The following is a 15,389-nucleotide window of genomic DNA, read 5'->3' as shown; positions in this document are numbered from 1 at the left end:
GATCGACAATCGAAACATCGTCTGTTGTTGATAGACTCTCTGCTTGGAGAGTGCTATGAAGAGGTTGCGGGAACATCGTGGCTGCACTACATACCTTATGATGAAACATTATCGATTGTTTATGTAGCGTTGTTTGCATGGGCGCCTTACACCAAATCGAAACCCGCAATTATTTCCGGCGTATGATAAATCAACAGGCGTTCCAAATTCCGAAAACTTTATTATATTAGAGGATTTTATTATTTAACATATTAATGAAACTGGAGTTTCCATGAGGTATAAAATGAAGGAATTGATTAGTGCTTTTTAAGGTTTTCCTTTTCACATTGTCTGTCTGTCACATGCATTTTTCTCCAAGGCGGCTGCAGCGATTCAAACGAAATTTAGTGAACATATGGGAACTATAAAATCCCACACATACAGTGAGTGACATAAATTTAAGCAGAGTTTAAAGGGGGCTTCTCATACATGCAAATAGACCTCAGAACATGTTCCATTTCGATATTTGCTTAAATAAACTTCACAATAGTATATTACCAACTCTTCGTAGTTGACCGGAAAACTCCTTTCAAGTTCATCTCAGGTTTACCAAATTGCAACAGCATAGAGGATAATGATGGGAAATATGACTCTTTTCGATGAATCACTCATTTCGACTCAGTCACTCTGGTGGGTCGACTTAAAAGGGTCAGCATTATTTTCACTTCGCCTATAGAACTATAAAGAAAATTTCGTTTTAAAAACTTAAAAAACAACTAAAAACGATAAAACACATCTAACTAAATTTCAAAATAAATATTTTCCATTTCGATATTAAACCAAGTCGGGAAATCAAAAACTGGACGCTTCAGGTATAAAAGGTTTTGTGTTTCCCTCACTCTAGCACTGACTCGAGATATTTAAATCGCTCAGTTCTGTTAGTGGTAGTGACCTGCTCAGAACTGAGTGATTTAAATATCTCGGGTCAATGCTATCAGCTAATGGAGAACTGCGTAATGAAATTGCTTTACGCATTAACGGAACCCGGATGAAGTGGCATTCCACAACTGGTGTTCTTTGTGATCGACGTATCAGCGAACCTCTCAAATCTAAAATTTACCGCAATGTCATCCGCCTGCCGCTCTCTATAGCTCTGAGTGTTGGCCGAGTATAAAACACGATGAACGGCGTCTTGTGGTAATGGAGACGAAGATGTTGCGTTGGAACGTAATTCGCGCTAACGAGAATCCACTTGCCAATATTGGTCTGAACATCGAAGTCAATGGTAAGCGACAAAAAGGTCGGCCGAAACAATGGTGGCTTGATAAGTTGCAGGGGGATTTAAAAGCCTCGCCATTACATCCAAATCAAGCATTTGATAAAATAAAATGGCGAAACTGATCACGATGAGCCGACCCCGCTTGTGAACGGGACAAAGGCTGAAGAAAAAGTAGAAGATGTGAGGGGCGATGAATGCATGACATTTCCGTGTCACATAGTTAAAAATTCCATTGCGCCTATTTTTCAGAAAGCAATTTAAATAAACCATTTGATGGAAAGCACTATATTGAAGAACTGAACCTACATTAGATATAAACAAGTCGGAATACCGGAAGCTCGCGCTTCGGGTATAAAGGTTTTGTGTTTATCTTATCTAAGAAATTTCAACGCACATTTTTCTTTCCGTATATAGCTACAAATTCAACATACTTCTTCATATTTTTCCAAACTACGAGACATACGTACATATTACAGCCATAGATATGATAATAATAATAATAATCGTTGGCGCAACAATCCATATTGGATCAGGGCCTTGAAGTGTGTTAGAGCACTTCATTCAAGACCGTAACGGTACACTAGGAGGCAATGTGGTCAGCATTGCGCTCGCCCGAGATTATTACCCTGATTTCACTCAGGTACTCATTCACAGCTGAGTCGACTGGTGTCCGACGTCAAATCACGATACAAATTCCACTGCCACCAATGAGATTTGAACCGCGACCTTCCGTACCACAGCCTTGCGCTCTAACCACTCAGCTATCCGGACACCTACACCTACAGGGATGGAATCCTTAAATTAGAAAATTGTTGGAATAAGTTTATAGGAGTCAAGGGAGGTTACACAGAAAAATAAAGTAATTTTTACAACTAGATATGATGCTCACCCTAAACAAACAAACTACCTATTTCCGAATATTGTACACATATAGGCACGTACACTCGCTAGAAAAAATGTGCGTACACTAAGCAGTTCCTGGTTATTCGTTAGTAAAACACACGAATAAATTAGTTTTTTAAAAACATTTTATTGTTTGCATATTGCTTGTGGTCTTGTTGCTTTGATAAGGCCACTTTTACGAAATTAGAATTCAAGGAAACTGAAATAAAAAAAGGGAAATAAGAAAAGTCACAAATGTTCAGTAGAATAAGTCTGCGTACAGCCACATAATTAGGTGATTCCCCGAAATATAAATCCTTGCCATTTGGAGTAAATTGATTGTGAGTTATTGGTTTATGGCTGTGTTTGAAGTGTGAAAAATAAGGACGTTTTTTCGTTATTTTGTGTGTATAATTGTTATTATGGAATTGAAGCGAAAAGAGATTTGTGTAAGTGAAAGAAAAGTTATAATAAAATTATGGGAAGAAGGAAAAAGTTTCCGCGAAATAGCCAGGATAGTAGGAAGGCGACATTCATCTGTTCAAAGGGTAGTTAACAACTTTAAATCGACGGGAATAATAACATCGAAGCCACGATCTGGTCGCCCATCGAAGTTGTCGATTAGGGAAAGGCGAAGTATTATAGGTTCGGTGAAAAAGAATCCACGAATAACTGCACTACAAATCGCGGAAGATATTGAACTTAAGTTCAACAAAAAAATTTGTGCTGATACTGCACGGAAAATACTCAAGGGAGCTGGTTACCATGGGCGAATTGCACGTAAGAAACCATTTATTTCATTAACTAATAGGCGAAAACGAATAAAATTTGCGAATAAGTACGTAAACCAATCAAATGAATTCTGGGAAAATGTGCTTTTCTCAGATGAAAGTAAATACTGCATTTTTGGAATAAAAGGAAGAAAAATAGTATGGAGAAAAGCATGTACAGCATTGAATAAAGAAAATTTGATGCCAACGGTAAAGCATGGTGGTGGCGGAATAATGATTTGGGGGTGTATGGCAAGTGGTGGCGTAGGAAATCTGCAATTTATAGAGTCTACCATGGACAAATATGACTACCTAAATATTTTCAAACGTAATTTAAAACAAAGTGCTGAAAATTTACGCCTGGTTGACGAATTTTATTTTATGCATGACAACGACCCTAAGCATACGGCTGAGGTTAATAAGCTGTGGCTATTAATTAATGTTTCCAAACAGTTACGTACACCCCCACAATCGCCAGATTTAAATCCCATAGAACATCTGTGGGATTTATTAGAACGCAGAATTCGCCAATACGATATAACTTCAAAAGATATGCTGAAAAATGTATTACAAGAAGAATGGAATAAAATAAGTGTTGAAGAAACATCTAAACTTGTATCCTCTATGCCGAAAAGATTAAAAGAGGTCATAAAAAGAAAAGGGTATCCTACAAGCTACTGATTTGCTTTTCATATTTACTCAAATATAATTTTTTTTAAATATTTGTTTACTGTACGCAGACTTTTTCTACTGAATTATTGCGATTCTTTTAATTTTTGGCTTTATAACCTGGTTTTTGTAAGACTTATAACTTAGTGAATTAAATACACTAAAACTACGGAACTATTTGTAATGTTTGGATAATAAATTCGCCACAAAAATTAGCTTAATTTTTTTGTTTTACTAAGGAAAAGTATCATACTACTGAGTGTACGCACACTTTTTCTGCCTAGTGTATATAAATTGATCGTACCCATATTTGCGATTTACTTCTCATATCTATCTGAATTAGGCTCTACCCGCAAAGTTCATTAGCACGCATATACTATATACCTTCATACACACATGTCTCGTTGGAATAATTGATATTCACATACAAATGACTAAAAAACTAAAACAAAATAATCCTTTTCCACCCAATTCATACGAACTTACTTCGTTGTGGTATTGACGAATTGATATGTGATGATGACGTCATGCAGATTGTAGAGTGCACGAAATTCACAAAAAATTGCAAAGTTTTACCCCCTATAACTTTGTTAATAATATTTGGATTTCTTGATGATCTTGAAACTTGACCGAATTGCATTATGTTCTTCATTACACCTATGCTAATTTTTAAGGTTTTGTTTGCAAAACAGAACCTTATTAAAATCGGTTCAATGTCTGTCTGTCTGTCTGTCTATCTGTCTGTCTGTCCCAGGCACTTTTCTCAGAAATGGCTATACCGATTGACACGAAATTAGGTGATAAGGTGGGACATGTGGACCCCCAGACATGGAGTGGGTGACATCCTCCTACGTCGAGACTTAGGGGGGTCCCCTATTTTGAGGCCTACATTTCATCTAAGCGCACCACCCTGATTTTTTTCGGATTTTTAGGCTGAGTAATTTCCAAAAATGAGTCCTGTTTCACTTTAAGTGTGTACATTTTGACTCCTTACTCGCGCACTTTGCAATTCTCGTCAAAACCAATATCAGATTCGAAAAGTACTAATTGAGACCTTTCATTCGATACCCCACATGACTATATTCGATGAAAAAAGTTTTTACATCCCCCCTTTACTTGCATGGGGGGCGCCCCTTAAACTGCACGCAAATTTATGTCACTCAATGTGTATGTGGGATTTCATAGTTCATATGTCCATCAAATTTCGTTCGGATCGCCTCGGCCGTTTTGGAGAAAAGTGCGCTTGACTGACAGACAGACAGTGAATCGATTTTAATAAGGTTTTGTTTTACACAAAACCTTAAAAAAGTTCCTTCGGAAAAAAATAGTACTTATATTACCTTTCGATGTATTAAGAATAGGTCGTAGATGCCCAAAATGTTCCCCATCAATAGGTTCCATAGATGCTGCAGTAACAACCTGAGAATGTTTTGCTTTTAAAGTTAAAAAGTGATCCTACTTTTCAAGAAAGAATTTCGAAACACGAATCACATCTGGCCTTTTCATGGGAAATTTGCATACATTTATTGCCCAATATCTACTCTATCTTCCTTATCGTTATCCTTATAGTGCATAGCAATGTACGCTACACTTTCACGAAATTATTATGCATTTTCATATACTTCTGTTGATTCCGTACTTCCTCATATGCAACAAAACTACATAAATTTATTGTGCAAAATGAAACTTTACTATTTCACCGTGAGTGTTCTCAACGAGCTGACTTTCTAGATATGTTCTAGGATGAAAATGTTCACTCGAGAAGGGATATCAACAAATACGTTATTATTTCACTCGCGAACAGGATTCTACTGACACAGTTTTATTATTTTACCCCTTTTAACATTCGGCAGAGGACTTTATTACGAATGTACTACGTATGTAGATTGCTCTGGGATAATTACCTCTAATGCGGCGGCGGCTTCATAATACCCATTAAATGTCGTACAACTATATTTCACACCGAAATTGCAACAAAGAGTTTTCCTAATATATTCTGATTTCTTTTCAAAATACATACTTTCCGTTTTGAAATTTAATTTAATTTAGAAAGGAATCGCAGAAAAATGAAATATCAACTGTTGAATCTATAAATAATTGTATTAAAGTTGCTTCATTCCAGATTGCAATTTGTGCATATTTTGCTCATACCACATTTCATCTTAATACATACATAATTGTTTTTGTACAAAACCTTAAAATGATCGCTTCGATAAACAAACGTGCACGGAACAAGATTGTCCTGTAAACATACCTACTTACATACGTGCAATACCCACACTTGCTGCATTTCCAAAACATGTATCCACTGCGCATACACCACACCGCATCAACAAGCCATCCAATATGGCTTCACCAATTGAGTCGACTCGTATCTCGCTGAGTCAGATGTGTAGCATGCTCATTGTGCCGTTGAGATGTGCTGATATGCTGCCGAATCAGTTAGGGCGGTTCGACTCCGTTGACTCTTCTGAGGCGGTTCGATGTCGTCGATTGTTCTGAGTCGACTCGCCTCTTTTGTACTGAGTTGACTCACTTACATCGATGGATTGAGTAGCACAATTGGGTCAGCTCACTAATGAGTTATCCATCTCTCATAAAGGACAGCGCGCAATACTGTAGTTTCGTGAAGAACATGCAAAAGAAGGGCGTACATTTTTTTTCACAGAATATGGTCACGTGGAGTATCAAATTATAGGGGTCCATTAATACTCTTCGAAACTGATGATATTTTTGATATTGGGTGAAACATAGGGGAGTGAGTGTTGAAAAAGTGTAACAGGCCTCGTTCTCAGAACCAATCTGAAAAAATCACCATGGTGCATCCATACGAAATCTACACTTCAAAATGCATCCGATTCCGATATTTGCTCAAATAAGGTAGATAAAGTATATTATCATATTTCAGAAACTTGCCTGAAAATCCCCTTAAATCCATCCTAGAAGTACAAAATTTGGTACCATCATAGGTACTAATATAATACACAATTTTGGAAAGCTTGAAAAAAATGAAAAACTATCATTATGATCATCAACACCTTAACAACCGGTATTCAGTCTAGGCCTGCTTTTGTAAAGAACTCCGGACACCCCGCCTTTGCGCCGAGGTTTCTCAATTCGGTATCGCTAAAAGCTCTCTGACGTCTTGACCTACGCATTCGCTCCATCACAGGCAGAATCTGCCACGTCTTCTTTCGCTACCATAGATATTGCCCTTATAAACTTTCCCGGCTGGAACATCCTTACCCATAAGGATTAGGTGACCCGCTCACCGCAACCTGTTGAATCGAATTTTATACATAGTCAGGCGCTCGTGGTATCGCTCATAAATTTCGTCAATATGCAGGCTACGGAATAGTCCATCCTGCTCGATCTGGATGAAGGTAAATTGTACATCTTGGGTTGTTCTTCCCATAATGTCAATATCATCAGCCTAGGGCGGTAGTTGGGTGGACTTGAAGTGGGTGGTGCCTCTTGCATTAACATCTGCATCCCGAAACACTTTTTCCAGGGCAAGATTAAAGAGGACGCATCACAGGGCATTCCCTTGCCTGAGACCGTTGTTGATGTGGAATGGTCTGGAGACCGACCCTGCTTCTTTTATCTGGCCTCGCACATTGGTCAGGGTCAGCCTAGCCGGTCTTATCAGTTTCGTCGAGATACCGAACTCTGTTATGGTTCTGTATAGTTTTGGTGCAATTGATGGCCAGATTCCAACAGTGTTTTCATCGCTTGCCGCGGAGAGAAAATCTGATCTGTTGCTGATTTGCCTGGAGTGAAGCCTCTTTGATATGGGCCGATGAAGTTCTTGGTGTATGGGGCTATCCGGCCTAGAAACCTGAAACCTGTAAATTTACACAAAATAGACAACTTTGATCTGTAACGAATTCATCAGCAACAGCAGTATTTCACCGAAATTATAATATCATTTCTTCTATTATAGATTATTGAAAAATGATTTACTTTTTCCTCATATATGCATTATCGCAATTTTGTGATTACAGAATGAAATCAAGGAAAGTTTTCAGATAATTTTCAAGAAATATAGTGACATACTGCAACTAACTTTATTTAGCCAGATATTGGTATGAAAATTAGTTTGCAGCTTAGGTATCGTGTAAGACCAGCTTCATGATTTTTTCAGATTTCTCGGTTGGGTAGTTTCTGAGAATGGATCCGTGAAATAAGTTTCTAGTCCCCGTATTAATCCCCTTTAACACTGATGTCAAGATTGCTTCGGAAGCCAACTTTTCTTTTGATAGCCCACGTGGTCATATTCAGTGAAAGGAATTAACAAAATTCTTCGGAGGATTCTTCTCTCGGAACGCAATTTTTCTTGCTAAGAACTCAGGCCTGAGGACTGGCAAGATCATTGTCTTGTTCACTAAGAGCTTTAACCCTATGGTGAGACATTTCGAGCAGAGCAGATCACCTAAATAGAATCGTAAAAGTGCCTACATAACACATCATATATCAAATCCATCGTCGCAAGTCTACATACATAATTGTTGTTGATGCATGTACATTTTCCCATACACATGTTATACTTGTGCACATGATCCTTTCATCGCGTGCCGTTAGGAATATCGTTATGGTTTACATGTGCATTTGTTTGACCCAAATTACTAAATGGTCAAGCGAGTTCGGGCTATCTATGATTCGTCGAGGGAGCATTCGCTTAAAGTAAGACCCTTTTTTTGATTTCCTCTAGCTCCTCTGGATGCCAAAAGAAAGCAATCCTACAAAAACTCATGGCGATCCGGACTGCATTTAGCATCATTTATATGACGATTTTGGCTACAGGTATGTGGAATCTCTGATGAGAACCTCCAATCAACCTGCGAACTCACATGAGGAATCATCATCATCATCATCAACGGCACAACAACCGGTATCCCGTTTAGGTCTGCCTTAATGAGGAACTTCAGACATCTCGGTTTTGTGGCAAGGTCCACCAATTCGATATCCCCAAAAGCTGCCTGGCGTCCATCGTTTCATCTCAGGCAGGGTCTGCCTCGTCTTCTTTTTATACCATAAATATTGTCTTAATAGACTTTTTGATAGGAAAAATTATCAACGATCTGAAAGTTGTAGTCGCCTATCTTTATTCTTCCCGTTTGACCAGTGCGGTTTGATATCGGTTGGTTTTTGGTCCTGACGTTGCTACCATATATTTTGTTGGAAAAGGAACTAGGTTTTTTTCTTTATCCTGTAAATATTTTTATTTTTTCCCGCATACAATCGTTTCGAAGACCACGTGCCTCCTTCAACAGTGCTAGTACCTAATTACTAATTACCTATCAAGATCAAGAGAGAATATCTTTTAGATGGTACTGATACCTTTGCAAAATAAAACCTTATTAAAGTTGGTTCAATGTCTGTCTGTCTCCCTTTTTTTTTGCTGGGGGAAATCCATCATGGATACGCATCTGGAACATAGGACACGCATGCCGGACTCTTACCGACTAAAACCTCCAACATTTTCTCCACACTCTCCCCACGGGACCATCGTTTCGGTATTGCTTCGCGGGGCTGTTCAGTTCTTAGCTGTTCACTCTAAACGAGCTGCTACTGTTTTGTGTGGCGTTAATTGCAGTAGTTTCCCTTCTATGTCTCCGCTGTACTTCTGCTGATTTTAGTTGCTGGTGGATCCGTTTCACAATTGCAACTACCACGTCCCATGTTGTATTTGATTGCACCATGTACCTTATCAGATTTTCCACCGTTAAACGGGTATTTAGCTCTCTTTCAAGCTTTCTTCTTGAGCTTTTAAATCTGAGGCAGGCAAAGAAAACCTGTTCTGCATTTTCGGCTGTACCTTCACACGTAGGACAATCGGGCGATTCATCTAGACCGATCCTATAAAGGTAACTCCTGTATCCACCGTGTCCGCTTACGAACTGAGTCAGATCGTAACTCGTCTCACCGTGGCTCCGCATAGTCCACATGCTGTTGTCTGGGATAAGCCTGTGTATCCACCGGCCATTCTCTGCCTGGTCCCATGCTATTTGCCATGCAGCCAGTGACCGCAAACGCTCGCTTTGCTTGTTAAGGCTTCCTTCCTGATTTTCGTACAGACGATCGGATAGAATATCGATCGGGATCATCCCCGCAATCACGCATGCCGCCTCATAAGATGTTGTTCGGTAGGCACAACATGTTCGGGTAAACTTTTTTTTCATCGAATATAGTCATGTTGAGTGTCAAATGAAAGGTCTTGATTAGTACTTTTCGAATCCGGTCTTAGTTTTGAGAATTGTTAGAAAAGCAGAGAGTGGGAGGGGTGGAAAATGATGATTTCTTTAACGCACTCATTCTCAGAAACTACCCAACCGCCTGCCTCTATACGGTGTCCAGGCCTCAAAATATTCTTCATAACGATATCTTCTCAAATTAAGTTAATAATAGTATATTTCCATATGTTTGGGAAAATTGAGTAGAACCCCCCTTGAGTTTATCCCAGAGTTATAAAAATTGGTAGCGGTATAGAATATAATATGAAGCATATTTGATCATTCTATTACTAACAAAGTTACGGTAGCTCAAAGTTGACTTTACCCTGTAAATTTACTGTAACTAAATATCAATAAATCACTAAAGTGAGTAGTCTGACATGCTAAATGCATATACATAAAGGGCTACATACAAATAGGATAGTTCTGCATTCAGATATGCTCACAGAAGAAGCAAATAAAACCTTTGATACCTTAGCGATCCCACACCTTGAGTATAAGTTGATGAACCGCTTGGTGTAATTAGTCGCCTCCATATTTAACCAATTCGGCTATAATTCCATCTGTTCCTGGCGACTTATGATTTTTAAGCCGATGAATTGCACAAATTGTTTCTTCTATACTTGGTGGTGGCAGTATTTGTCCGTCGTCTTCAGTTGGCGGGACCTCCAACTCGCCGATGTTCTGGTTGTTCAGTAGTTCATGAAAGTACTCAACCCATCGCTCCAATCAGATTTCCCTCTTTGTCTCGGCAGAATGAGCATCGAGGTGTGTAAGACTTCATCCTGTTAAGTTGTTGGTAAAAATTCCGCGCCTGGTGCGGTTGCTCCCTGCACTTTTCGAGTTTACAGATCTGTTGGTTCTCCCAGGCTTCCTTTTTTCGCTGAAACTGCCAAAGGTTTAAATTCTTTGTCGAAAAAGAATGTAACTTTTAACTGGACCGAAGAATTCCAGAAATCATAAGAAACTTTGAAAAATATGTTTATTCCACCAGCAATCCCCCAACATGCATATTTTGAGAAACCATTTATCCTAACTGCTGATACGTCTAATCACGTATTACGAGCAGTATTATCTCAAAGTGAAAATGGGCATGACTTACCTATTTCATATGTAAGCAAATCACTAGCTAAACACGATACCAATAAATCAGTTATCGAGAAAGAACTTTTAGCTATAAATTGGGGAATCAACTTCTTCAGACCTTATCTTTACGGACGATAATTTGTAATCCTTCTTCCTCCTAATCTAAACTCACTCGAATTCGAGTTGACTCATCTGACTATGATTTTACGATCGTGTACAAGAAAGGCAGCATGAATACGAATGCAATTTAGAATTATGTTACTTACCACATGGATGGGGGTTCACATTTCTAATCTTCCCAGCAAATTTTGGGACAATGAGCCACCGTTTCTGAGAAAAATGCATGTGACCAACAGATGGACAGGCCAAACAGTATGTGAAGATGGACATACTGATTTTAATAAGACTTTGTTTGACACAAAGTCCTAAGAAACTAAAAAATGTTTGAAGTAATTAAAACTTGTTTTTGCTTTTCCGTTAGTATTATTTATTATATTATACTTGCAAAAACCGATATTTCACCTCGTTCCCTTTATCAGTGCTACAATCTTGCAAATCTGGCTGTGTGGAGCGTCTTCTATCCCTCTTACTCCTTTGTTTTGGGAAGTTTGAACAGCTTTCAAGTTAGTTTACTTCGAACAACCTCATAACTGTATTCCGTAAGTCTATATGGACTTCATAATGTGTTTATAATTCTTCTTTCTTTTTCCAGCTGAATTTAGCTTCGAGTATCGTACCTCAATTAGAGCGCTGGGCTATCGTAGCTGAATGTCGCGGTTCAGATCTGATTGATGGCAAAGGGATTTATTATCGTGACTGGATGTCGGATACCAGTCGACTCAGCTGGGAATGAGTACTTGAGCCAAATCAGGGTAATAATCCCGTGCGAGCGCAAGGCAGACCACGTTGCCTCCTACAGTGCACTGTAGTGTAGCGTTACGGTCTTGTATGAAGTACTCTAACACACTTAAAGGCCCTGATTCAATATCAATTGTTGCGCCAGCGATTATTGTTATAATCATACCTCAATATTTAACTTCCTTCATTGTTGTCCCTTCATAATGACTTAAGTTGCATTTATTTAATCACACGATGATTCCCTCTTTACGTAACTAACACATAAGTCATTGTACATGTGAAGCAGCATTGTATGCTGTCTGTAAATTCACTCGAAATACCTATATCTATATTGGGTTAGGGAAAAAGAAATGTCGTATTTTGTCAATAGATGGCGACATTTAAACATTTTTTTATTGTACTTATCGCATCGGGTCACACTATACGGCGATTTGAAGATCTGTGCTACAAGTGTCTCTTTGACAGTGTTGTGATCGTATGTTTCAGTCTCAAGTTATAGCGCGTCAAAGGTGGAGTCCACCAAGCAAGAATTTCGTCATATTTTACTACCTGAGAGGTCAAAATGCAACGAAGGCGGCGGAAAAAATTTGTGAAGTTTATGGGCCCGATACTGTAACAATTCGCACAGCACAACGTTGGTTCGATCGATTTTGTTCTGGTGTAGTGGATGTCGAAGATACACCCCGTACTGGTAGGCCAATCGTCGTAGAAACCGGTAAAATCGTCGAAATCATCCAAGTAGCATGTGAGCATTCCCTCGATTGGCCAGGAACTTGGTATAGACCAAAAAACCGTTTGAAGCCATTTGTAGAAGATTGGATTCCAAAAAAAGCACGCGTTGACGCAAAAAAACCTCTTGGACCGATTCAACGCCTGCGATGCACTGCTAAAACGGAACGAACTCGACCCATTTTTGAAGCGAATGGTAACTGGTGATGAAAAGTGGATCACGTACGACAACCTCAAGTGAGAAAGATCGTGGTCGAAACGCGGCGAGCCGGCCCAAACCATCGCCAAGCCCGGATTGGCAGCCAGGAAGGTTTTCTGTGTGTTTGGTGGGATTTGAAGGGAATGATCCACTATGAGCTGCTCAACTATGGCCAGACCCTCAATTTGGTCCTCTACTGTGAGCAACTCGATCGTTTGAAGCAGGCTATTGACCAGAAGCGGCCAGAATTGGTCAATAGGAATGGTGTTGTGTTCCATCAGGACAACGGTCGGCCTCACACATCTTTGATGACTCGCCAGAAGCTACGGGAGCTCGGGTGGGATGTTCTACCGCACCCACTGTATAGTCCGGACATGGCACCAAGTGATTACCATCTCTTCCGATTCATGCAAAACGCTCTTGGTGCTACTAAGCTGGTTTCAAAAGAGGCTTGCGAAAACTGGCGGTCTCAGTTTTTTGCAAATAAGGGGGGGGGGGGGGGCTATAAGGGGAGGATAATGAAGTTGACTTCTAAATTGCAACAAGTTTGCGAACAAAATGGCGCATTTTTGACTTAAATCGGATAATTCTAAGTATGTTAAATAAAGCGTCAAATTTCGATCACAAATACGACATTTTGTTTTCCCCAACCCAATATATCTACTATAACTTTACAGTATTATATCTTAAAACGTCCTTTAAAGGGGTTATCCCGTGTGAAGGTCGTTTTTTCTTTCGCTTTTTTTAGAAATTTATTGTGACGAACTGAATAAAGCTACAAATGCTAGTTTCTGACCATATATTTATTAATATCTTGAGCATACGGAGTAATTTTTCCAGCACGATAACGTCGTTCGTTATTGAAATCAGAGCATCTTATACACCCATCTCCAAAAAAGTGTTTTTCTGCTGCCACGCTAGAGGACGCTGTGATCATTTTAAAGAAAAAATGTAAATGACATTGTAACCTGCAGACTCAATCACTGTCCGCAAATTAGGATTATTAAAAAATATTGAAAGCTAAATTTTTGCGCCTTGTTAAACTTTTTTTTCGGGAATTTTAGTGTTTTTTTAAGGCTTCTTTAATGAATAAAAAAAACTACTGAATGAATCACAATTATCCTAGTTTGCGGACCATAGAAATATGTTCTAAATAAGTCCTGAAAATTTCAAATAATTTTGTTGGATAGATTTTGGGCTATGATAGCAGCAGATCTTCAACATGTAGTTTCGAGAAAAATATTTTTAAAATTTTCATATTTTCAACCATAAAATCTTAACTGCCCGTAATTTGCTATATCTAGTCCATAAACCTTAGGTTTCTTCTAGAAACACATGTAAAGCCTTAGTTTGAATTCTTATGATTTTAGCGAAATCATTCGAACGTCATTCGGACCCATAAATACGCGCTTTATTACGGCAATCGACATAAACCTGGCATGTGACATTTTACTTGTTTAACACTGTAATTTCCGAACAACTCCGAATATCAAAAATCACTTTGCCCATATATTCTACACTATATCTAAATACAATTGATGCCAAAAAAAATCGATTCCTCAGATCCGACACACGGGATGACCCCTTTAAGTGCGCGCAAAACTGTATTTCTAGGATGAATTTCGCAGCAAAATCCCACAATACAGTGATACACTATCAGTAAGTGTATTCGACCGGTATGCAATGTATTTTGAGATTGTTTAGTTGGGTATTTCTCGAATATGAGTCCTGTTTCATTTTAAGGTTGTACTTTTTAATCTCTCGATCTCCTACTTTGCAACTGATATCAAATCTGAGACTTGTTTCTTAAAATACTAGTTAAAACCTTGCATTCGATAGCCCACACGGCTATATTCCAGGGGAAAAATGTTCCATCACCTTTTCGATTTTATGGGGACCCCTTGAATTCCAGACAGTTATGCACTGTGTGCGTGAAATTCCATAGCTTTCATATGTCTAGCAAATTTCATCTCAATAGTGGTAGTCGTTTCCGATAGAAATCCGATTTCAATGAGGTTTTGTTTTTACACAATACTATACAAAGCCGAATAGCGAATACGTTGTATTACTTTATTTCTTAAACCTTTAGAAAGTAAAATAAAATCCGGGGTCGAGATAAAAATGATGCCAAAAATAGGACTCGGGGTGAAAAAGGGAGGTGTTTTTTCACCAAATTTGGTAATTTGGGGTATCAAATGAAAGGTCTCGCTTAGTATTTTCCGAAGTTTTGACATTTGTTTGAAAGGTGGGAAGTACGGAGGATCGAAAGGGATCATTTCTTTCGTGGACCCATTTTCAGAAACTACCCAACCGAAAAATCTGAAAAAAAATCAAGAAGCTGCCCCTAGATAGCGCCTAGGTTCCGAAATACCTTTCATATCGATATCTACTCAAATAAAGTTAATAATAGTATATTACTATAATTTTTAGTAATTGACAGCAAAACCCCCCTTAAGTTCATCTTAGAATCATGAAATATTGCAGCAATATAGACAATAACATAGAGCTTGATCTTAACAAGTCGAAGTTGTTGCTTCTGTGCAAATTCAAGAATTTGAATGTCAGTATCACGCGGAAGTGGCGCATATATTACGTCCTAGGTACTAATGGGACAAAAGACCACTCAAATGATTTTATAAAAGAAATACACAAAACTTTTCATACCGGAAGCGACCAGCCTCCGGTTTCCCGACTTGTTTCAAATA

Source organism: Hermetia illucens, chromosome 3, assembly GCF_905115235.1.
Source record: "Hermetia illucens chromosome 3, iHerIll2.2.curated.20191125, whole genome shotgun sequence".
NCBI classification, from domain to species: Eukaryota; Metazoa; Arthropoda; class Insecta; order Diptera; family Stratiomyidae; genus Hermetia; species Hermetia illucens.
Note: the sequence above shows the minus strand (reverse complement) of the source record.